Below are 22,710 nucleotides of genomic sequence, written 5' to 3'. Positions count from 1 at the left end.
TGAAGATGACTGAGCATAGCAAAAACAAGTTAAGGAGAGCAAAAAGCAGCTTCAGATCTAGTTAATAGGTGTATGATTTCAAGCACCAGCTTGATAATTAGGTTGGGCATCCACAGACAGAAAAGGCAGCAAGTGTAACTCTGAGGAAGCACAAGTACCTATCTACGGCCACATGAAAGAGGCACCAAAAATCCATTTTTGCCCTAGCTCACTGAAATTCTGTTCTTTTCCAAGTCACTGGAAGAAACACATGCACTATTTCTGCTCTGTTCCACTTTGCATGGGGTTCTTCTAAGCACAGATTCCCCTTTTTCCACATTTTTGGGGATGATCTTTAAGGGGGAAGATACATCCTGAAGAGAACTTGAATTTGTAAGAAGCACACCTTCTTACTCAAGAAGTGAGACAAAATACTCAAAAGGCATGCTCTATGTAGCAACAAAAATAAAGGTCTTTGTATTTCCTTAAAGCCCTGCACAGTATATGGGAATCATGTAGTGTTCAGATTAGAAATGGCACAGACCCCACCAGTCTCATGGGCTCAGAGTAATTTCTGAAGAACAGAGCACACTTTTGTCGGTGAGCTTCTAGCCTGAACCAAGAACGCTGCTGCCTGGAGCTGGGCAAACCCAAAGGCAAGAGGCTAAAGCCAGCATCACTTGAGCAGCATCTGCTACAACAGCAGGTACTTACGGATCACAAGACAACTCCACTAGAGACACGAGGTCACCTGCAGAAACTCACTTGCACACACCAAGCTGGGGAAGGAAATGGCACAAACCTCTCAAACGCTACTTTAGCGAGCTCTTGCACTAGTTACTGAAAACCCACAACAGCAGACTTCAGCATAAACATTAGCCACTCGCATACATACCCTGGGCCCCAGGCAGCTCAAGGTGGCTACCCGTGCTGCAAATACACCTCCGCTGGCAATACAGACAGAGCCATGAAGACGACAAGCAGAGAGGAAGGCGACAACGTGACAGCACTATTTTAACAGAAACTCAAGCGCAGTCCCAGTTTCCTCTGAAAATGAAAGGCCCATTAACTTCAGTGAGACAATTCATGTGATTAAAGCTACACACAGACTTAAATAACTTGCTGGGTCATGATGTAGCTGATTCTAAGAATTTGTATGCAGGCTGTTTACCTAGAAATTAACCTAGTGCCTTGGAATGCGCTGCTTAATTTAGAAGAGTGATTACTTACAGCACCTGCTGCTAGCCTCACGGGATTTGATATGCCAGCTTCTCCAGAATCAACGCACAGTCTTTTCTTAATTACTTATGGAAATAATTTTAGAAGAAGAACTAAAAAAAAAAGTGCTAAATGTATAATATAACAATCAGCTTGGTTATCGGTAGCAACTGAAACTAAGATTTCCAAAGTAAATAGCGTAAGTCATGGCAGTTTGAGCTGCAGCCCCACAGTCAATCCTTGCAACACACGCATATCCTCAGGCAGGCTCAGGCACTACCGAAAATGCAGTGCATAGGCTACACATAATAAATTGCATGTGTGCCTGACAACACCGCCCCAGGAGAATTTCTACACAGCAGGAGACTCTCCACATGCCTATAGACACAATCAGCCAGCAAGAGGCCTCCCAGCCCTAGAAAGACAGATTACCTGTAGGCTTTAAATCTAAAGCCAAATACACAGTATTATTGTCACGCAAGTTTAGTGCCTCTTGCAGTAATTCAATGCTGATGTCAGCAGGCCAAGGCGGGAGGAAGAGAAGGGCAAAAGCAGTACTAAAGAACAGGCTCACTTCTTAATGCCTCAATCCTTGGACTTCTCCTGAAATTTCTGTTTAAAACCTAAGCACAAGGTTCTCCTACTCCCATAATTCTGCCACAGTAGCCAAAATTTTGGCTATTCTGACAAACCCAGCTACATCATTTCAAGTAGTAATTTATTATATTATAATATTCAAGCAGGATATTTCTAGTGGTGTAGCTACATGCACAAGAGGAATAATGAGAATTATTGTTCTCTCTCTTTCTCCCCAGCCTGGAGAAACAGTTATTCTCTTAACCAAAATAAGCAGATGGGGACCCAAAACACATGCCTAAATATGTACAGGCATTGAGAAATGTACTTCCAACGGTTTCAAGGGGCAGTGCAAATCTTTCTCATCTTACCTCTAACTGCTGAACATGCATTTTTGTCCTATTCGAACAACAAAAACATTTCACTAAGTGTAACCAATGCTGGACATTTCTTTCCAGAGCGCAGGAGAGTTCAGAATTAAATGCGGAGCCCTTTCTGAACAGGTCTATCTCAGAGGGAGGAGTCAGCCCACTCACTCATGTTCACAGAAGTCCAAAGCAACTCAAATGTTGGGGTTTATTTCTGCTCCTAATCCAGACAGAGGTTATTTGCAAAATTCAGCTGGGATCTTAGAGCTTCCTGAAGCTTCATGCATTCAGGAGGACTTTTTAAGCAGCTTGGAAACATCTAACAGCCTATGCCCGCTTCCTCCCCTGACCCAAGTATACCATACTATAAAAGCTGCAAACAGCTTAAACAAAAAGGTTTGCCTTTTAGGAGGTGGAACAAAGAACCTAACATTCCTGTCTGAGTGTAATAAAAACAGTTTGAACAAGATTTCAAAAGGTCACAGTCATTACAGACTCCCAGAACTAGAGGCATCCAGTCACAATTCAAGCTGCACAGCTCATCTCTTTCAAGCCTAAAAGTTTGGCTAAGTCTGCAGGTCTTTTGGGGACACTAAGCAGAGTACCAGACTGCCTCAGCTCCAGATACTGGCTGCCTCCTGAAGCCAAAGAAAACAAAGCAAAACTCAAAGTACTGAAGTTTAGGAGATCTGTGCAAGCAAAATCCCAATCTACCCACCACTTTTCAGCCATCTAGCAGTCCAGAAACCATCATACTTCACATTAGTCCTGAGGATGCTCTTACTTCTTTGCTTTTTTGCTGTCTATGTGAGAATCTTCTAATCTGTGCAGCCTTCAAAAGAACAAACTGTTGTTTCACTGCACAACTAATTAACAGACACTTGGAATAAAGAAATATGCTGAAATAATTTGGAAGGAAAAATAAGAAAGTTTCTGCAGAGAAGGATGATACTTTTTTTTTTTTTTTAAACCAACTCCTGCTATCAAGGAAAGAGACTAATAAAATTTCAGGATCCTTTTCTAAATTTTAAACAACACCTAGGAAATGATCGCTCTGTAAAACACAATTCAATGACAAAGCACTACTGATGTGGGTGAAGGAACAACTTCTGCTGGGTTCCTCTGGAAAAAAATCCTGTAGAGCAATAGAGAATACCCAAAACTGTACAATACTACCCATATTAGCTCCTTACCCATGTATAAACTGAGAGCACAGTTTCTAAGTGAGTTGGGGAAGGTCATCCAAGTTTACAGCAGAGGAGAAGCAAAATGCAGCTTTGCAGATTTCTCTCCTACCCTAGTTCTGGGTTCTCTGTATCCACCTCAGCTCCAATTCCCTGCTAATTTTGAAAAAGACTCAAGGGCAAGGCACAGAGTTGGGATCCGCAGAACGTGCTCCAGAGGGGCTGGATGCCAGGCAGAAGGTGCTACAGTTTGGGACCGCGCTGACAACAGGAACAGTGCTGAAAGCAGAGAGGGAGACAGCAGCACTGCACTGTCTTTACCTATCTCCTGTGCAACTTTCCAGGGTGGGGGACACACACCGGCACTGCTGGACACATCAGTCTGCCCTCGACACACACAGAGTCACTACTGTGCATCACACTGCATTTTTCCTTTCCCCCTAAATGAGCTTCGCAGGTTTGTTCCTGGTTGAAAACATCAACTGACTCCAATACTTTACCTTATTTCCTATAGGACACAAGTAGCACTAAGCATAGATTTGGATCGTAGATCCTGGCAAAACTCATGGTGTTTTTGTTCTGACCTCTGATACCTGAAATAGGATTTTCATTTTAGGCCCCTCTCTGTAAAACCATTTCACCACGTGGGATTTCTCTGCAGTTTCTGCACTCTGAGGTGCTTAAAGTCCTTTGCAGGTCCTCTCAGATTTACACCACTGACACTATTCTTGTTCCTTCAGAGACATCTCCCTCCTTCCCTGATCTGACACCAAGTTGCATCCCCTGTTGCCCTCCACCCTGTAACAAAGGGAAGCAAAGTGCCATTAATGCAACATTGAAGTTTTTAACTCTGTACTTGTGCCACATACGAGGAACTGACAATCTCACAGTGACAAGCACCGGGCCCCTCTTATTTTCATGTTCACAATCCGCTTGAAGCACGTGCCCAAACCTACTAACTCACTTCACAGCAGATCCAAGCTGTGACATGATCGTTGGATTCCTTTCTGTCTGAGGTAGTATGTTCATTTACATTTCTCTGCTCTGCTAAACAGCTGAAGAACATCTATTCGGACCGCAGCTGGCTTATCTCTGCCCCACCTCCTTGCCGATCTATTCCTCCAAAGTAAGTTTCTTCCTTTCACTGGAGACTGAGGCAGGTGTCCATCAGTTATGTGCAATTTGCAGTAGGACACACTACAGAAACCAAGCATCCCTTGTTATTTCCCACCAGTTTAAGTCCCGGACACCTTTTGGATAGGCTGCATGAACTGCCAGTTCAACATAACAAGAGCTGAGCGTCAAAACTCGCCTTTGATGCATGTAAGGAGACTACATACTTCGGACAACACAAACCTGAATTTCTAGACACCCTCTAGAGACAGCTTCTCTGGGCAGAGAAGAGCAACAGAAATCATTTATGGATGCCACTCAGCTGTGTCAGACTTTTAGTTTAGATTAACACAACAGAAAGGAAAGGCATCTGCCCCTTATATCCCTGGATGCAACAAACAGAGATACCAAACCTCACCAGGCTTTTTGGTTTGGAAAAAACAATTGCCAGCCACCACCAGGCTCAGCGAGACACTGCGAGGTCACAACAGCACAGTCAATCAACGGCTTGGCTTCTTCAACACCACATTAAAATTCTGGTAACAAATACTCTCTTTGGAGGTAGTAAAACAGCCTCCAGTATGCGAGGCTTTCTCAGAGGGATGCTCACTTCAGTCACTACAAACAGGCAGCAGATGTTAATGACAGACCAGGTTTGACTCATAAAAACTCATTAGCCTCTTTAGGCTTTGTGGTTTGTTTCTCATATTTCTCTTCGTGCACAGTGAAGAGGAGCCCCTTTTGCTTATGTGCTCTGCTTACAGTACTGCAACAATTGAGTTTTAACAAACTTAGCACTTATTTCTCCTTAAGAGAAAACAAACAAACAAACATGCACACACCCTGGATTTTCCCTCCTTAATGATACAGAAACATTTTTCTTATCTATTCTCTCTCCCATTCCAGTGTTAGAACTGAAATCAAATCTAAATAGACAGCCTTTTTTAAAAACAAACAAACAAGCCACACACACGTCCAAAGGCTCCTTTGTGACTTCCAGGACAACTTCCTTATTCCCCCACTTTCAAAGATGCACAGATCCACCTCAATCCAATCCCACTAACACTGCTGTTAAATCAAAAGCAACTGAGCTGGCTGCTACGGCCTGTACTTTGGTTGCAACAGGCACTCCTACCACAAATCACACTAAACAGCACAGCGGGAAGCATCTGTTCACCAGGCAGGACTGTGATTTGTGAACGGAGGTAGATTCAGTTGCAGCGTTGGAAGCTGCTCTCGCCCCAGCAGCTCCCACCCTGTATGAGATGGGCAAATTGAGTGTTATAATACCCTCCGCGCTGGGCATGGTGGAAGAAGTCCTCAGAATGAGCATAAAGCCATAGCTGAAAGGGCTTAGAAGTAAATTTGCATCTCATTTTGCTGTTCTTACTCTGGGGACAATAATCTCTGGCAGAGCCACAACCACCAATATCGAGCCAGAGCCACAAATCAGTGCTCCAAAATAAAGGTATAAGGAGACAGTTCCTTTGCATCCGTTCAACCTCGCTGGCAGTTGGCCAGCCAAGGGCAAGTCCCACAGGTAGAGAGGGACTAAGAGAGATCAGAGTCAGGCCTGCCATCTGCGAGGCAACTGATTTTGCTGGCCTTTCCATCAGTCCCTCAGGGCTGTTTTCACTCTCTCATAAGAATCTGTGATACAGTTATGTAAACCAGATTCCTCGCCCTTAATTAAAATATAGTTCACATGCACACCCTGCTGAAGACAGCATTTAAAAAGAAATCACTTCTATGAGGGATAAGTCACTTTTAATTAAAAAAAAAAATCTCAGCACACACACAAAGGAGTGTCCAACGCTTGCCTGCCACCTGGATGATCGTTTCCTGTGAAAAACCTGCAGAAGAGAGCCCTGGGGAAAGGAAAGGTCACAAAGACTCTCTCGCGAAGGCAACACACGTGGGATTCGTCCTGCCCCGTTTAGAGCCGTAAAGCCTATCACCATATTCCACCTGTTTTGAGGCCACGTGCACTGATTCTTCTCCACAGCACTAGCACACTCCTTCAGATGATGGTGAGATGGTTTTAACAGAATTGCTCATTCTGTACTTCCTATCGCTATCCACATGCTCAAGAATTAAATGAGCCAGAAAAAAGAAATACCCTACTGGGCCATACCTACGATCCACCTTCCAATGTCCTTTCCTTTGCATCTCCCCCAGCATCCAGATTTGTTTTATAAAGGGATGTTAGAGGGCAGATCTCTGCTTAATTCTTTTAGTATCCATTTATGGACCTGCTGCCCATAAATCCATATATTCCTTTTTTTGAACCTGCTAATACTGAAGCAGCAAGTTCCAGATGTTCAACACCTGCTGTGTAAGGAACTTTCTTCCATTTATTTTAAATCAATCTTCTCCTGGTTTCATCAAGAGCTCCCTAGCTGTAGGAGCACGGGATCTGATGGGAAAGTTTCACATTCAGCCTTATCCACTGACTTTATTGTTGTTTATAAACCTCATGTTCCTCCCCTCCCCTTCTCCTCACCAAACAGAAGAGCCCAAGCCTTTTTAGCCCCTCCTCATAAGGCAGTCCACCCCCTTGATCATTTTTGCTGCCCTTCTTTAACTCCACTGTGTCCTTCTCGAGGCATGGACACCAGAGCTGCACACCACACAAGATGTGTATGCACCTAGCATTTATACAGCAGCAAAACGATACCATCCATCCCCTTCCTGATGACGGTGGCAGCTTTTTTGGCTGCTGCTGCACAGTGACGTTTCCCTGAAATGATCAGCTCAGTGATGAGTCCAACATGACTTCTGGAGTCCCTAGTCATTCGGGTGGCATCCAACCACCTCAAAGAGCTTAGGATCATCTGCAAGCCTGAAGATTTCACTCCTCACTCCTTGCTCCAGATTGCCATACTGACCTAGCGCACACCCTCTAATGACTCTGCCATCCTGAAAAGTGAAATCAACCCCTACTCTTTGCTTCCTATTATTCAGACGGCTTCCAAAGTATAAAATAACCTTTCCTCCAACCCTGTAGCAACTTAAGATCTTGTCAGAAAGTTTTCTGGAAATCCAAATATATTGTATTTACTTCACCCCTCTTCTTACTGGTATCCCACAAAACTCCACATGGCTAGGGCAGCAGGATTTTCCTTTCCAGAAGCCACGCTGACCCTTTCCTAGTAGGATACATTTATCTGTGTATTCACAGCTCTTTATTATAGACTCTTCCATTCCTGGTAAGACAGTAGTGAGACTTGATGGTGTGTGGTTCCCAGGATCCCCTCTGGAGCCCCTTTTTATAGATGGGAATTACATTGGCAACCCCCTAGACCTCTGGTATGGCAGCCGTCTGTAATGATAAATTATACAGCTTGGCCAGCAGTTTCACATTCAAGTTCCTCAGGACACTTGGTTGAATGCCATCCAGCCCTGGTGACTTATTAACACCTAACTTATCTATTTGGTCTAATTTTTCTTGTATATTTATCTCAAATTAGCTTCTATGACCTACCTGCTACTATGAATGCACTTGGTATGAGAATCTCCCCAACATCTTCAGCAGTTAAGACCACTGCAAAAAATTCTCTGCTATGGCTTTGTCAACCCCAAGGGACATTTTTACACCTTTGTCATCAAGCAATCCCCAAGGCCCCCTAGCTGACATCCTAATGGATATAAAAAGCAAGGTGCTAGCATCGCAGGAGAGCAGTCCCAAGACAGACTGCTTTGCCTATCCACTATCTCTGCACTTTCCCTCATATGAACCTGTGCCTTGGCAAGGCTGTCACCTTGCCCACCCCTTCCTGTCCTGGCCTGCCTTTGTGGACCATTGAGACCACAAAGAGATCAGTGAGATTAATCAGTGTCACCATGGTAGCCAGCTCCCCTTTCACACAGGGTGGAGATCCAAGCACTAACAATGACAGTTTGGGACAGGAGCAACTGCAGCCTAAGGGGTTTTTCTTTCTAAGCTCCTCTTCACTGCAAAAGCTGGCTGAAATACAGAGTAACTTTTATGCAAGCTGTTGGGACCGCACTGATGCCAGGCAATCAGAGGTGCAAACAACTGTACATTTAAATGTTTTACCCCTACTAAAGTATCAAAGCATGCACCGTTCTCTTTGCCATACCAAGTGTTTCTCCGTCTCACCAGCACATCCCAGTAACGCTCCAAGCACAGACATAAGTTCAATGAAAGTGCTCCTTTCAGCACAAGCTGTGTGTGAAGCTACCTGCCTGCACAGGCACTTGCAGGGTCGAGACCGAAACAGTTTCCTTCCTCCACATCCTCCACTCCTTGGCATTTACACCCTTCTGAAGCCCATAACACTCCTGCCCTCCTCCTCACTTTATAAAACTACACATGTAGATAGCTCTTTTATCTTCCTCTTACGTCAATCCCTCTAGCCCCAAAGTCATTTCTGTTGCTTTCCCTCAATTTCCTCCTGTTTATCTGCCAGAAAGTAACAAGGATCAAAGACTGCAGTGACTTCAGAAAAAAAAATTCCCCCACCCTTCACACTGATTAGCAACATCAGACCCAATTTTCAGAAAGATATTTAAGAGTTTTTAAAAATACTTTACCAGCCTAGGTGCCAAATCCCGATAGTTTCCGAGGGAATCGAGCACCCACGCACTTTCTGGATTCCCACTAGATACCTACCCACATCTTTTAGTCTGTAACCACATGAAACACTCTACTTTTGTTCTCAAGGTTAGGCACTAAGCACTGTTAAGGCAACCCCCAAACATTCCCACTGAAATCCATAAGCTACTGATGGAGTTATGTCCCTAGGTTACCAAAAAATAAAAAAATAAAATAAAATAAATCCCTTAACTGATAGATTTTTTTTCCCTTCATGTTCCGATCTTACCGAATACCTGCTGCACAGTTTGTCGACATATAAACTTTCCATCTTGGCTATGAATTCTGATTGCCAAAATCAGTCTGTACATATTTGAGGGTATTTGGAGATAAACTGGCACTATGTTATACCAGGAATTTATTTCCCTGTTCCCCCTTGCCTGCCACTTCTGTGCTGCCATTTATACCTGGACAACAGAAGTAGATACATTACCAGTGCAGCAGAGTTGTGTTTTATGCCCACTGTGAGCCCGTCTAGGTGATGCTTAGGTGGAAGGTAACAGAGCAACTCAGTACTTCAATGAATAAGCCGGGGCACCTGTACAAAGAACAGCTCCTGCACTGTACCACTTTGATTTTGAACCAAAGGACTGCAAGGTGGAACAAGCACAGGAAAACAATACGATTATTTAATCATGCTGGTTAGTATAGCTGACCATAAGACAGCTTATAACTTGCTGTAGAAAGCATCCTTTCAATTCTGAATCATTTTTTCAAGATTAGAGGAGGACATATAACGCTCACTAGATGCAAGACATCATGCACGCAGGTGACCGAAAAATCCCCACAGTGCTTTGCTAAACTAACAACTGTATTTTGAAAGCAGCCACTAGGCAAAGCGAAGAAGTGCTGACGCTTTCCAAACTGAATGAAAGGTGAGGCCACAAACCCAGGAGAACACCAGCATGAGGGGAAAGGCGGAACACATATGCTCCAGTTGTGATTTTCTTTCAGGGTCTTTCTCCCAGCTGTACTTATTAAAGACAGAGAACCATCCAGATAGTGAAATCCAGTTTATACCGAGGACTTTCAGATGCTGAGCATAAGCAAGTCCAGCAGGAATTGACTGAGTAGGTGCTAGAGGTTCAGAAAGTTTGGCGTTAGAGGAAGTTTAGAACAAAATAAAAATAAAAAGCCACACACAGCAGCTACCACAATCACAGAGAGATCTCACAAGAGCACAAAGGCACAGAGTTGCTTGTGAACTAATCCTGAAAAGGCACCAGATCTAGCCGTGTGTCTCACAGGCCTTAGAGCCAGGTATCAAACCTGCAGAGAGCTCCATGCCAGCTTATTTAATACTACACTACAGCCATATTCACTCACGTTGCTGCTCTGTTAAGTTTTCTGCCAGGTCAGTGCCCAGCACAGGGGCCTGCCAAACATCACAAGGGAAAAGCACCCTTGCCTTTGGATGGCAGCAGGCCACGATGAGCTCAACTGTCTCAAACGTCACCCTCTGATCATAGCCTCGCAGAAAACCTCAAGCCAAGAGCATGCTCCCAGCAGGTGGAGAGAGAACCATCCTGTCCTTTCACCACGCACACACACACTGCAAGAGAATTCAAATTCAGAGGTTTGTTTTTAATATTAATTTTTTAGTTGACTACATCAAAAGGAAAACAGCAGGCAAGAGCCACATCCTTGCTTGAGAGTTTTTTTGCAAGACGGGGTAGGGGGTGGGGGAGAAGTTGGCTTTTCAAAAAAACAAACAAAAAAAAAACCCACAAGAAACCAGAAGCTACACATCCACTAATCACAAAGAACGCAAAGTCAACAACAGACTCTCTTTCTGAATATGTAGGTTTAGTTCATAAAGAATTTTAGCTCAGAGCTCTCACTGACACGCATCCAGTCCTATGTTAAAATTAATACAGGTTATGCCACAGAAGCCTTTGGGTGCTCAATACATTCACATCCCAGTGAAAAGAAGAATAATGCTAACAAGTGTGCACTGCAGAAGTAAAGTGTATGAATTCATGAGAAAAGGGGAAGACAGACCATAGAGATTACACATGCTCATCCCATTGGATTTCAGAATATTTACCTATGGCCGCAGGAGGTGCGGATGGAGTAGCGTTTAGAAGGATTTCAAGTCTTCAAAACCAAACACAGCTACACCAGACGTAGGAGGAGATCAGTTTGTTGAAGTCACTGCACCTGGATAATGAGCCAAAATAACAGGGTAGGATTCAAAGAACAACTGAACATCTTCGGATATGCAAGACATCCACTATAACACTAGACTCAAAGCCTGATGACACAAATAGGTATGATGTTTAGGGTAGAAAGCCGCTTGCTGCTTGGGCAGGATTCCTTTCATCTCAGTGACCATTATCTCTTGAATTGCATACTGATGCATTTAATGCTGCCCCATGTCAGCATGTGATCAAACATTTTGAAACAAATAAAAAACCCACACAAGCACTGTTGGTGGTATTTGGATTCAGTCCCAGGATGAGTAAGTACTGGATCAGAAGGCAGGAAGGGCTCTTGCAGAATGTGCCTCGTATCATGAAGAACTGGCTCCTAAAAAAGTAAGAGGGCTCTAAAATAAAATTCATGATGTGAAATAAACAGAGAAAAAAAACCCTGATGTTCCCCTAATCAGCTGCAGGAGACCAAGAAAACTGAGCTGATTTTGGCATCAGCATTTTTGTAAATAGCAGGTAACCGTAGAAAAGATGTAGCACACAAAGGTCATTTTTGATTGGAGTAAGTAAATAACCAAGTTCTTATGAACATGGCCACTTCAACACTTCTGCATGTTGCTCTTGTGCAACTCAGGCACACGTTTGAGAGAAACGGAGAACAAATCGAAAAGCAGGCACTCAGAAGCCTACAACATAGGGCTAATGAGGTTTCTGATCTTCTAAGCTATCCTTGACTTCTCCTTCTGCCTCATTCCCCCAAAACCCCACTTCACCATGAGTAAGTGAGAGACAAGTTTTGGGAGGGGGTACTGTCAAAATTAGCTGGCAGGATGCTGTTTCAGCAAGTATTACTTTCATCTGAAAGCCAGAAGTCCTGTTATGAGAGCGCAGTGAGTCACTTGATGACAAGTCCTTGAAGCATTTAGACACTGGTTTTTAATACTAACAAATGATACTCTTCTGCCTTTTTTAACCAGAGGATGTGCCTTTATTGAACCTAGAATTCAAACACAGCGCCTATGACCAGCTGCCTCTATTTAAAGACTGTCTACGTAGAGAAGAATACTGCTTGTGCTCTACTTTTTCACTTTCAGAAGAGCTGACACAATCTGGGCTTTTTGTTTTTTTCCTGCTTGTCGAAGAAAAAGAAGAGTCCTACTTCTGCCATTCCCAGCCCTGCCCTCACCTCCTCAGCCTTTCTGAATGAAAAGGTTCACATTCAAGGACTCCCAAACACCCCATCAGCAGAACCTGCTCCTTGACAGAGCAAAGCAATGAGTCTAAGATCTCTTCTCTATCCAGTCTTCATTCTCCTCCAAGGCCTGAAGAGGCTGGTTTTTGTGAGGGTGGAGGACAAAACATTTTTATCTCCCCACTGCTCGTCTGTGTTTGCCTGGCATCCTCAGGATCACTGACATATGAGTACTCCGTTTGTGAACAATCTTGGGAGCAACCAGGGAAAGTAAAGTTAGGCACAAAATAAACAACATTACTGTAGAAAGGCACTTTACTGAAGAAAACAGGCTTTAAGAGGCATAAGCAAGGACTGGAGACAGAAAGAAAAGCATGCAGAAAAAGGGCAAAAGTTTGTCTTCACCCCACCCCTTACCCCCCATGCAATTTATTTTTAACACGATCATCAGCACTCCCAGGTACAGAAAGGAGAGACACTAGCCTGACTTTGCCAGCCTGCAGCTTCATCAAGATAAAGTGTCAGTTTAATTTTGTTCATACAAATCTCTTGAAAGTCTTGTTTAGGAACATGAGCAAGGGATTAAAGCGGGCCTGGAAAAGTAATTTATTCCCACTCTTTCAGACTCTATTGGCACTGGCCTAGTAGTAGAGGATAATCTTGCTGCTTTTGTGAAGGCCCTGCTACAGCATTTTAAATCATTATTTCAACTATCAAGGGAGTCAAAATTGTGTAAGAGAAGAATTTAAGAGATACAGAAATGTAAGAGACTGCAATTTTTCCCAATCACCTTATTATCCAGATGTATAGCTGATGCAACAACGAGAAATCTGATGAGCCAGAAATTAAAAGGCAGATTTTTCATTAGACTAACGTGACTGTGGTCCAATATGCCTATTGCTGATGCTGCAGCGTTCCCTCCTTCCTCCCCTCACAATTTCTCTGGCTTTCTGCAAGATACCCAGTGAAAATTTCAGTGATTTTGGAGAATTAAGCTATACTGCTAATAAAATCACATTAAGACACAGTAAAATACCACCACTTTCTCACACAAAATCAGGAACTGGAGGCTCAGATTGAAGTCCCTGTGTGCTTAAATCTCATTATTTAACTTTTCTAGACACACTTGGATCAAATTCTGTCATTTTCCTTTACAGATACGAGTGGGAGAAGTTTCCTTTATATGACACAGATTTTTGCATAGCTTTCACATCTCCAGAGCCTCAGAGCTTAACAGAAAGCCCCAAGTACCTTAACTCACACACTCAAAACATGCATACGTATTACCAGGGAGTCTTAGCGGTTACTTTGAACATCAGGAACAAGAGGACTTAGATGAAGGGCTGTATCACTACATTTAGTTCTAGGCTACCAGTTCTGGTTCAGCCCCAAGGCTTTTCGGTTGCCATCTGCAAGCTGCTGCGATTACAATGCCAGAGAAGCAGACGCTGAAGCTGAACTCCTGTCTTATCCCGAGGTGGGACCCAAGACTGGCACAATGGCAGGACAAAACTGGGACATAAACTATAGCTTGCAGTTACCATTTGGTGGTTAAACAGAAGAGTTAGCTTGCCTGGGCAGTATGGCAATAAAATTCAACCAAACATTTGCGGAAAAGAGTATTAGCAGCGACCACATCCATGAAAATTGCCGTTCACTAGCGCCATCAGAGAATCTGGATTAAGCAGTCACTCTAGGATCTTCATTTTACATCTGCATCTTCCTCTCGCCTCACTCCTCTGTGAAAACTGAATATTTCTATGGCAGTTTCTCATTTGAGGGAGAAGTGCCAAGAGTTGAGTAGCTCAAACCACAGCTCCAGCAAATCCTTTATTAAAGGTATTATTTAACAAAGCACAATACTTAGTAAAGCATAGAGATTCACACTGGAAATCCAGCTTAAAGGCATTTAAGGTTCCCCAAGGCAGTAAGATCTGTAGCCAGAAAACCACATTTCTGTATTATGGAGACGATATACATATTTCTGAAGAACTACAGAAAATTTGACATTTTTCCTTTCTAAGAACCCATATTCCCTTTCACAAACTTTCCCCTTGAACTCCTGAGTTTAAGTCAAAGAAAATTTCCTGCTATGCACTTTGTTTTTATATAAACTTGTCCGTTTTGGTAAAAATTAACCAGTCTGAAGAAAACATCCTTCATCGCTCAGTGTCTTCAGGTAAGAACCTGTTACCCAAGGCTCAAATTTACCACAGGAAAAAAAAAAAGAAAAGAAAGAAAGGCAGCATCTAGGAGAACTTTTATGCTTAGTGTCTGAATGCATATGAATATCTGCCTTTTTACTTTTGACCTCAACTACGGTGTCATTAGTCCAAATATACACTGGTTTAGATCATTCTCACTAAAGCAACTTTTACCTAGTACACACTCCTATGATTAAGTCTTCCAGTGCCAGTGACCTATAAAAACCAATGTTTTACTAAACAGAATGCAGACAAACTTGGGCTTCACTAAGAGATAACACATTTTGTGGTTTGTGAAGGAAATGACATTAAATTTGTCGTGACTGAGGTGTTTTTTAAAGTGTATGTACATATAAATTGTTCTATTTCCAGAAGAGCTGAAAAATTTAATGGGAGTTCTATAATTGAGTGTCTTATTAATTTTAATGAATTAATCAATACTGCATTTCAAAGCCTGATGTGTCAGTCTGCTGCTAATTCTCTTTTTTGTGGTGTGCACTCCCTGGTCATTGCAGCTGTTACCCGACTCTTAAATTTGGCTTTTGATATGAAGGGCACCAGAATTCATACTCGGGTGAGCAGCTTAATGAACTAGAAAGACAAAAGATACATTATCAGCCTAGATTCATATTTCTTCTTCCTCAACACACGGGGTAACAGAGCTCAGTAACAGCCTCAAACACACCAGATAACTCTGAGCTGCACCTTAAACTGAGGTCAGAATACAGCCTGCAGCTGAAATGAATCCAATAGCTTCAGTAGCAAAAAAAAAAAAAAAAAAAAGATTTACTCAGGGAGGAAGGTGAGGAGAAGAGGGATCTATTCTCCACCCCCTTCCATCATCTTTTTTTTTTTCCCCTCCTGTATTCTGATAACTAATATTTAAGATTCAAGCCAAAACCAAGGTGTCTCTGCCTTTCAGGTGGGTTACACAGCTGCAGAAACATTTGATATCTGGGCTATAACCAGAGTGCTAGGTGGCAGAAGTCCTTAAAGTCAGTGTATCTGTTTAACAGAAAAGAAAAAAAAAACAACAAAAAAAAACCCAGCTTTTCCTTCATCCCAAACAAGTCTGAATTAGGGACGCATATGAACTCTAAGTTCAGCTCTGAATTTTAGCCTCTCCAAAGCAAGACTGAAATAACACATTCTTGAAATACCTACCAAAAGAAAATGACGAATTCATTCTGGCACAAAGCCTTCACATTACACTGTTTCAACATCAAGTTCAGTGTTCCCTTATAGAAAGGTGGGGAAATTAAAATTAAATTAAGTTGTACAAGAGGAAACACTTCTCTGTTCTATGAAGGAGCTCGGGTTAAATGACAGAGGCACTCATATTTTAAGATCAGCCAAAAATGTACTATTTGGGAATGGGTAGGTGCAGAAAATAACCTATATTAGAAATACTTCATGCTTAAAGAAGTGATAAGGTATTTCGCATTCCACAAAGCTTTCTATATGCAAATGAAGAGAAAAACTACCTACAGTAAGACACCAGTTCAAATGAAAGATATTTCACGATCCAGCTCCTGTATCATGAATAGGACATATGCCATCAAAAACAGACTTGGTCCTGTAAAAGAGGCATTATCTAAAATACTTTTATGTCACTTACAGTCATTAACAGAGTTGATAGCTCAAAGCCCTACTGATGCTTGGAGAAAGCAACTCAAAGTCCAACAGTGGTGCTGCGACACCTTAGCAAACCAGTCTGCCAGTCTCTCTCCTAACCTTTCATATCTGATTTTCCTTCTCCCTGCTGCCATCTATAAAGCCATCAAATATCACGATTTTACAGCTCATAACTACAGCTATAAACCTCAGGTACCTGGTATCTATGCACACCAAGCTCCTATGAGCAGGAAACAATGCTTATGGCGAACTTGTACAACTTCCCCTGCAACGCATGCACACAGACACACACACAACAGGCATAATTTTCTTCCTTCCCTACTATCCACTTCGACTACACATATGGACCAACTTTATGGAAAACAAGGAGAACGCAAGGCATGAAAGAGGGCTTTATGCCCTGCATGTACTTGCACACAGTATGTACTTGTCACTTGATTTGCCTCTAGTCCTAGCTAGATCAAGGATATGTTTGCATCTAGATGTCATATACTTCTAGGTAGTCACAGGACATTATGTCCAATACCTCTCATGCTGTAACTGGCATCACAAAGGGCTACTGTAGTAGAAACTATTTTCAGAGAGTACCTTTGGTTACCACTTCTACAGTCTTCTGATTTTGTCTGCTTTTCCCAAGATAATACCTTTCTTCTGTTCAATATCTTTTTCTTTTTCCTCTTTTTAATCTTAAGATAAAAAAAGGAGGTCAGATTTATCACCACTTTACTTCACTGATGCTAGATGGGAAGTAGGAAAAGCAGTGATTTCTAGGCAGTTATACCAGTGTAAGAGTGACAGCTGTAACAGTTGCGTACTGGGTTCAAAGAGCACAGACTACAAGAAGGAAAGAAACTGTGGAAAGAAAGTTATTGTTTAACTTGCACCTCAAACTAGATGCAAGAGATAAAAAAATAAAAGCCATCTTTAGCTACAAGACTGAAGGCCAGAATGCTTGAATGGCCAGTTTACACAGCTACTCCTGAGCTTACACAGCTATTCCTGAGCTTACACAGCTTACCAGAAGTATGGTGGTAAACAAAGCCGAACTGAATACTTTTTCCTTCAAATTACTCCGGAAATGCATGGGACTTGTTTCCCGTTCCCCCCACCCCAACAAACAAGTGCTAAAATGAAGAGAATTTGTTAGATTTGTTAGAACTGCTGCCTGCCTGCACCCCCAAAGTGAGATGAGTTTCGCTAACTCACCTCACCTACCTGCCACCACGTCCAATACCTGTGAAATAAGGGAGACTAGGGTGACTACAAAGAGAAATCAGCATTTCTAGAGTGCAACTCATCTGACCTATTTTAAAACGCCTACTAGAGGATGCTATGTAGCATGTCCTAAAATGGCCTTTTCCTCTCCTCTGACTATACAGGGAGCCCGGGGAGACCTGAGTATCTATGCGTTAGGCAAACGAATCCCATGAAGGGCCCCAAACTGCAAAACGCAACCCACTGCCATGTGTTGAAAAGGCGACGGCGTGGGAGGACTTGAGGACTCCATCCACAGCTCTTATGAACCGCTTGGGGAAGGAGAGGACAAAAGTAAGCTTCCTCCCCTGCACAAAGTCAGGATGGAGTGTTGCCACTCACAGCCACGATGCCCACATCTAACGGCGCCGTGCATGGCTGCACCCAAGTTCAGCAATTTCAAGCTTGGACTTAAATTTGAGTAAAGGCTTGGTTAGCATGAGTGGCATCAGGGGGTTTTAAGCTATCCATTCCTTAGGAGCATCACATGCTTTATACTCGGAAGGGAAGAATTGATCACAGTGACTTAGGTACTGCATGAGTGAGCATCTGCTGACAGCCCCAGTTTTGCTGCCACTGAAGTCAATGGAACTGGGCCATTTCCATCTCTGGAAACAAGGTTTCAAAGCAGTAACCCCCTAGGTGAGAGCCCTGCAAAAACACAGGACAGGCAACGAACTGGACCAATGACTTCCTCCATGAGAACAAGCCCCTGTATCAAACAGAACATGTCTAAGTTCTCCCCAAGTCCTATCCAGGCCAAGAGATCAGGCTGAGAAAATGAGCCCAGTTCCTTGCCAAGCGCAGAAAAAGGCTTTTTCCACACAATATAGCTCTGGCACACAATATTCTTTTGCCTTCACACGGCTGTAAATGCCAGTGAGACATATTCTTGTATATATTGTATATTCTTGTATACCTGTCAAAGGACTAACAATAGACTGGGTTTTAAAGAAATATGACTTGTGCTTTTAGTTGTTCAGTCTCAGTCTGTTTCTCGTGCTTCCTAACAAAGGGTGGTTGTTTTTCAGAGCCTTGACAAGTCTGTTTGCTTCTGTTATCATCTGCTGCTGACAGGATGAACTGTAAACCCAGATCACTTTAAGGGTGGAGCTCTGGATCATTTCTGTATTTTGCTACCTTGAAAAGTCTCCTTCAGCTACAGCTGGTTCTGCATACTCTTAAGAATATAAGGGAACTGGGCCATAACAACTAACTTTTGAAATTACAAAACTTCCCACATCTAGGAAGTGAGACAGGTGCACAGGAGAGAGAAGTCACATTGCACCTTACTTGTATCAACAGAAAGAATTAGTTAGCAAACTAGGCAAAATCCATGCTCTTGTAGTCAGAACCCAGAGAGGTGGTCTGCACAGACTTGGAAAAAAATACACAAGAATTGGTAGTAACCAGTTCTTTGACCTTTTCGACAAAAAAGCTGGCATCAGTTTTCAACCCAGTGAAGCAAGACAGCTGAAAACACAATAAGCAAGCAATATATTTTCACTTGCGGAAGATGAGCTCAGCTCGTCACACTTTTCTTCTAATAACCCTGTGCTGCATGAAAAAGTGTGAGCCAAAAGCCTTGCATTTTCTACACTTTTCTCTGAGCAACATCTAAAGTCACACTGTAGTCCCTAAAACCAGTCAAAGCATTCATGCTGTCACGGTACAAGAGCATTTTCCTCTTCAGCTTTATTTTTGGCTTTTCCAAAAAGCCCAAATTTTCCAAGTGGAAAAAAGGTAGCTCCATTATCCCATTTGAAGAAGCCAGTCTCTTCCCATACAGCTCGGAAAAGCTAAACACCCACCTCGTTTATCAATCCCTATTTCTGAAGTCCAGCACTGTTACACAGTACAGATCAGAACTAGTTCTGTCCCACGATACAAGGCAAGAGCGTTTCATAGTTTAATAGATTTGGTATTAGGATGCATTTAAATTCCACTGTACTGCCCATTCTCCAAACAGAGATGAGCTTTACATCCCTGACTAATCCACAGAAAATGCACCGGGAAAGGCAGTTTCTAAGCATCCAGCAGACACACACACAAGAAACGCTGCACAAAGAGCGGTTTTTTCAGCCTTACCCTGAAAAGCTGCAAGCCAGCTTAACTCACCCACACGCCAGGACGTTAGAGGAGCAGACACGGAGATGCTCCCTGCTTTGCCGGGTAACGCATGCAACACCAGGAAACTCCAGGTATGGAGAAGGGGGAGGTAGTTCAGTGAAAGGCAACCATGAGTCACTGTACAAAGAGTGAGCGCAGGCAAAGAGAACAAACACTCTTCCGCCTGTGCCCGGCACACAGCCATTTCACCAAACTACGATACCCACTTTCACTTTGAGAAGCTCAGACAAAACTAAACAGCTTCGGCAATTGGTCTTACATATATAAAACGTACTTAATCACCATATAACGCACAAGCCTTAAAACAGGTAACAAGTTCCCAGCTAACAGCTGGATTTCGACATCTATTTATTTATTGGTCTTGTTCCTGAAATAAAACTCCTGGAGGTAGTGTGTGAGTAAGGATCAAGCAATGCTCAGTGGGAGCAGACGCACCATGACACAGAGACAGATGATTGCCCGTAATCATGAATTTTAAGCCCTCCGGACAAGAAAAGCATCGAGAACAGGGAGCACAGGCAGGGGAGAGCTGTGGATTAGGGCATTTCTGCACACAGAGGACGAAACCAGCCTTGCTGCCCCAAAGGGCTCGTCCTGCTGGTGCTGCCTCCCCGTTGGGCTCCCAGGAATACCCAAGAGCACCCACAGAGGTCCCTTCGCAGCCATCCACTTCCTAGGCAGAAGACCCCGCTTTGAGCAGGAGGCTGGACTAGGGACCTCCTCAGGTCCCTTTCAGCCTGAATTATCTCGTGATTCTAAGTTCAGCTTTGCTTTTAAGTACTTTAACAGCAAAAAGCCACAATCTTAACGCAGAGGGCAGGGGAAGGAAGGAGGTAGGGAGGGAGACACACGCTCCCACCTCCCCATCCCTGCGCACCAGCCGCACAAAGCCAGAGGCTCCATCACCCAGCAAAGAGTCCAGCTCCTCAATTCTTTGTGTTTGCCTAAAGCACCCCCCACACACACACGCAGCCCGTCCCTGCTCCCCCCAGGCTGAACCGGGACACGGAGCCTCTGCTCAGCGGGGGCAGATCGTCCCCCTCCGCCCTCTGCGTTGCCCCGAAACCCTACACCTGCGGCCCTAAACCTGCTCCTCGCTTGCGGAGCCCGGAGACAACTCCCTTTGTTAAATGAATGAACCGGGGGGAAGGGAGGGAGGAGGAAGAGGCTGAGTATCCCCTCCACCCCCCCCCCCCCAAAAAAAAAATCCAGCCCGGTCCCTCAGCCCCTTTGCAAACTTCGCGGCTACAAACCAGCGACGGCGGCGAGGAGACCCCCTTCCCTTCCCTTCCCTTCCCCGGCCCGGCGGCGCTCACCTCCCGCCCGCTGCAAGGTGCCGCCCGGCTCTCCGCCCGCCGCGCCGCCCTCCAGCCCCTATCGCGGGCCCGGCGCCGCCTCCCCCGGCCCTCCCCGCCTTGCCGCTGCCATTGGCTCCGGGGGGGGCCGCCCCGCCGCCAAGGTGGGCTGCGGGGCAGCGCCGGCCCCCGGCCAGGCGGGGGGAGCCAGAGCCGCCGCCGCAGCATCGCTGAGCGGCGCCGGGGGGAAAAGTTTCTCCGCGGTTGGCACCGCCCGGCGGCCGCTTCGCTGCCGGGGAAAGCGGGCGGGCTGCGGGCTGCATTTTAGCATCGTGGTGCGGAGCGGGTTAGTCTAGGTCATAAAAATCTCTCCGGCTCGCCCCACCGCCGCAAGAGCACGGGCAGGAGTTCACCAGCGATTGCACCCCTGGCATGCAACGCTCATCGCTTGATTTCACGCTCATGGCTTGATTTCTGCCATTCGCGCGACAGGCCAGGGCTCCGCTGCGCTAGGGGCTGCCCGCCTACGGATCCGAAAAAGGAACGAAGGGAAACGGGCTCTGCCCTCTTTCTGTCTTGCACAAGCTCAGATGTCTGTACCTTGTAACCGTGGAAGATGCACGCTTGCTCTCCCTGTACTCCTGAGCTGGCTGCCATCCTGTCCCCGGAGTTTTTAGCTTGGTGCGGGGCTCTGCTGAGAGAAAAAGAGGGGTTTGATACTGCAGACAGACTAGTTGCACTGCTATCCAGAGCAGAGCCTGGGCCTGGTAAGGTTGTGCATGCTTGAACACGCTGCCTGAATATGCAGGAGTCAAACGGCAACCTGAAACAAGTGGATACAGCCAGAAGGGAGACAAGCAACAGGGGTCAACGCAACAGGCCTGCCTTTTAAAGCCAGCATGCCCACATATGACCGGTTAAGAAAACACTGCTACAGTCTTGCTGTCCTCTCTAGTACCAACATCTATCAGTTCCTATAAGCGGTTCAGGAGCTAAATCAGCAGAAAACTCCACAAAACTAAACGAATGGAGGAAATGGGAATGCAAGTCCAGGATGGGTAGAGAGTGGGATCGCAACTGAGTTGGTTTCGAGGAGCTTAACCTGTTGTGGAAATGCACACATGGATTTACTTACTTCTGTTAAATTAATTGAAAATTTGATTCAAACCCATTCACAGATATTGACTGCACGAACGCACCTAAAGCGCTGCCTGGACAAAGTCTGTCATCTGGATGCAACGTAAAGGTTGTTAGTGTCAGTACACACCAGCATATCAGTTACTTCACAGCAAAAGAGCTGCGACCAGCCTGTACCAAGAATCCTACAATTAATGGGAGTCGTGCTGACATGATTGCTGCAGGGAGGGAATTGGGGAGAGAAGCCAGATCCAAAAAGCGGGGTGCCATCAGAGCTGAAGTCAAAACTGAACGTTACCTTTCAGTGCTCTGCTGAGACCTGAAGAATAACTTCCTCTTGTACCACGCTAAGTCTCAAACAGCCTCAAGCAAAAAATGCGGATGCATAAAGTGTGGATGCCAGGTGACTAAGAAAAAAAATAAAAGTTTTGAAGCATAGCAAGAGATCAGTTCAAAACACTCATAAACATGCCTTGTCTGACAAGATATCTTAAAAAATATATTCATTCAACCATTTTTCAGTAAAATGAAGTACGATTGTGTAAGATATTCACAACAATTAAGTTGAGGCCTGGTCCATATGCATGGGTATCAGTTAGTGTATTGCTCTAACAGCCCTTGCTACGGCTGTATTTATACCTGTATAAAAGTACT

At 44.3% G+C, this 22,710-nt stretch overlaps 1 protein-coding gene across 6 annotated transcripts in view; it reads right to left on the bottom strand.

The window, feature by feature from the left end:
- PAK1 (p21 (RAC1) activated kinase 1) overlaps nt 1-21,612 on the bottom strand; it is a 79,258-nt gene extending 57,646 nt beyond the window's left edge. The window contains exons 1-2 of one of the 6 annotated variants that reach the window (XM_026097903.2): nt 20,941-21,019; nt 11,104-11,216 (exon numbers count right to left, since the gene is read on the bottom strand). The gene's annotated coding sequence lies outside the window, so the exon portion shown is untranslated. The other 5 variants (XM_026097904.2, XM_064505204.1, XM_026097905.2 and 2 more) reach the window with 5 other exon arrangements.
- Between the last annotated feature and the right edge of the window lie 1,098 nt (nt 21,613-22,710).

Source organism: Dromaius novaehollandiae, chromosome 1, assembly GCF_036370855.1.
Source record: "Dromaius novaehollandiae isolate bDroNov1 chromosome 1, bDroNov1.hap1, whole genome shotgun sequence".
Lineage (NCBI taxonomy): Eukaryota > Metazoa > Chordata > Aves > Casuariiformes > Dromaiidae > Dromaius > Dromaius novaehollandiae.
Note: the sequence above shows the minus strand (reverse complement) of the source record. Positions and strands in the feature narration are given on the sequence as shown.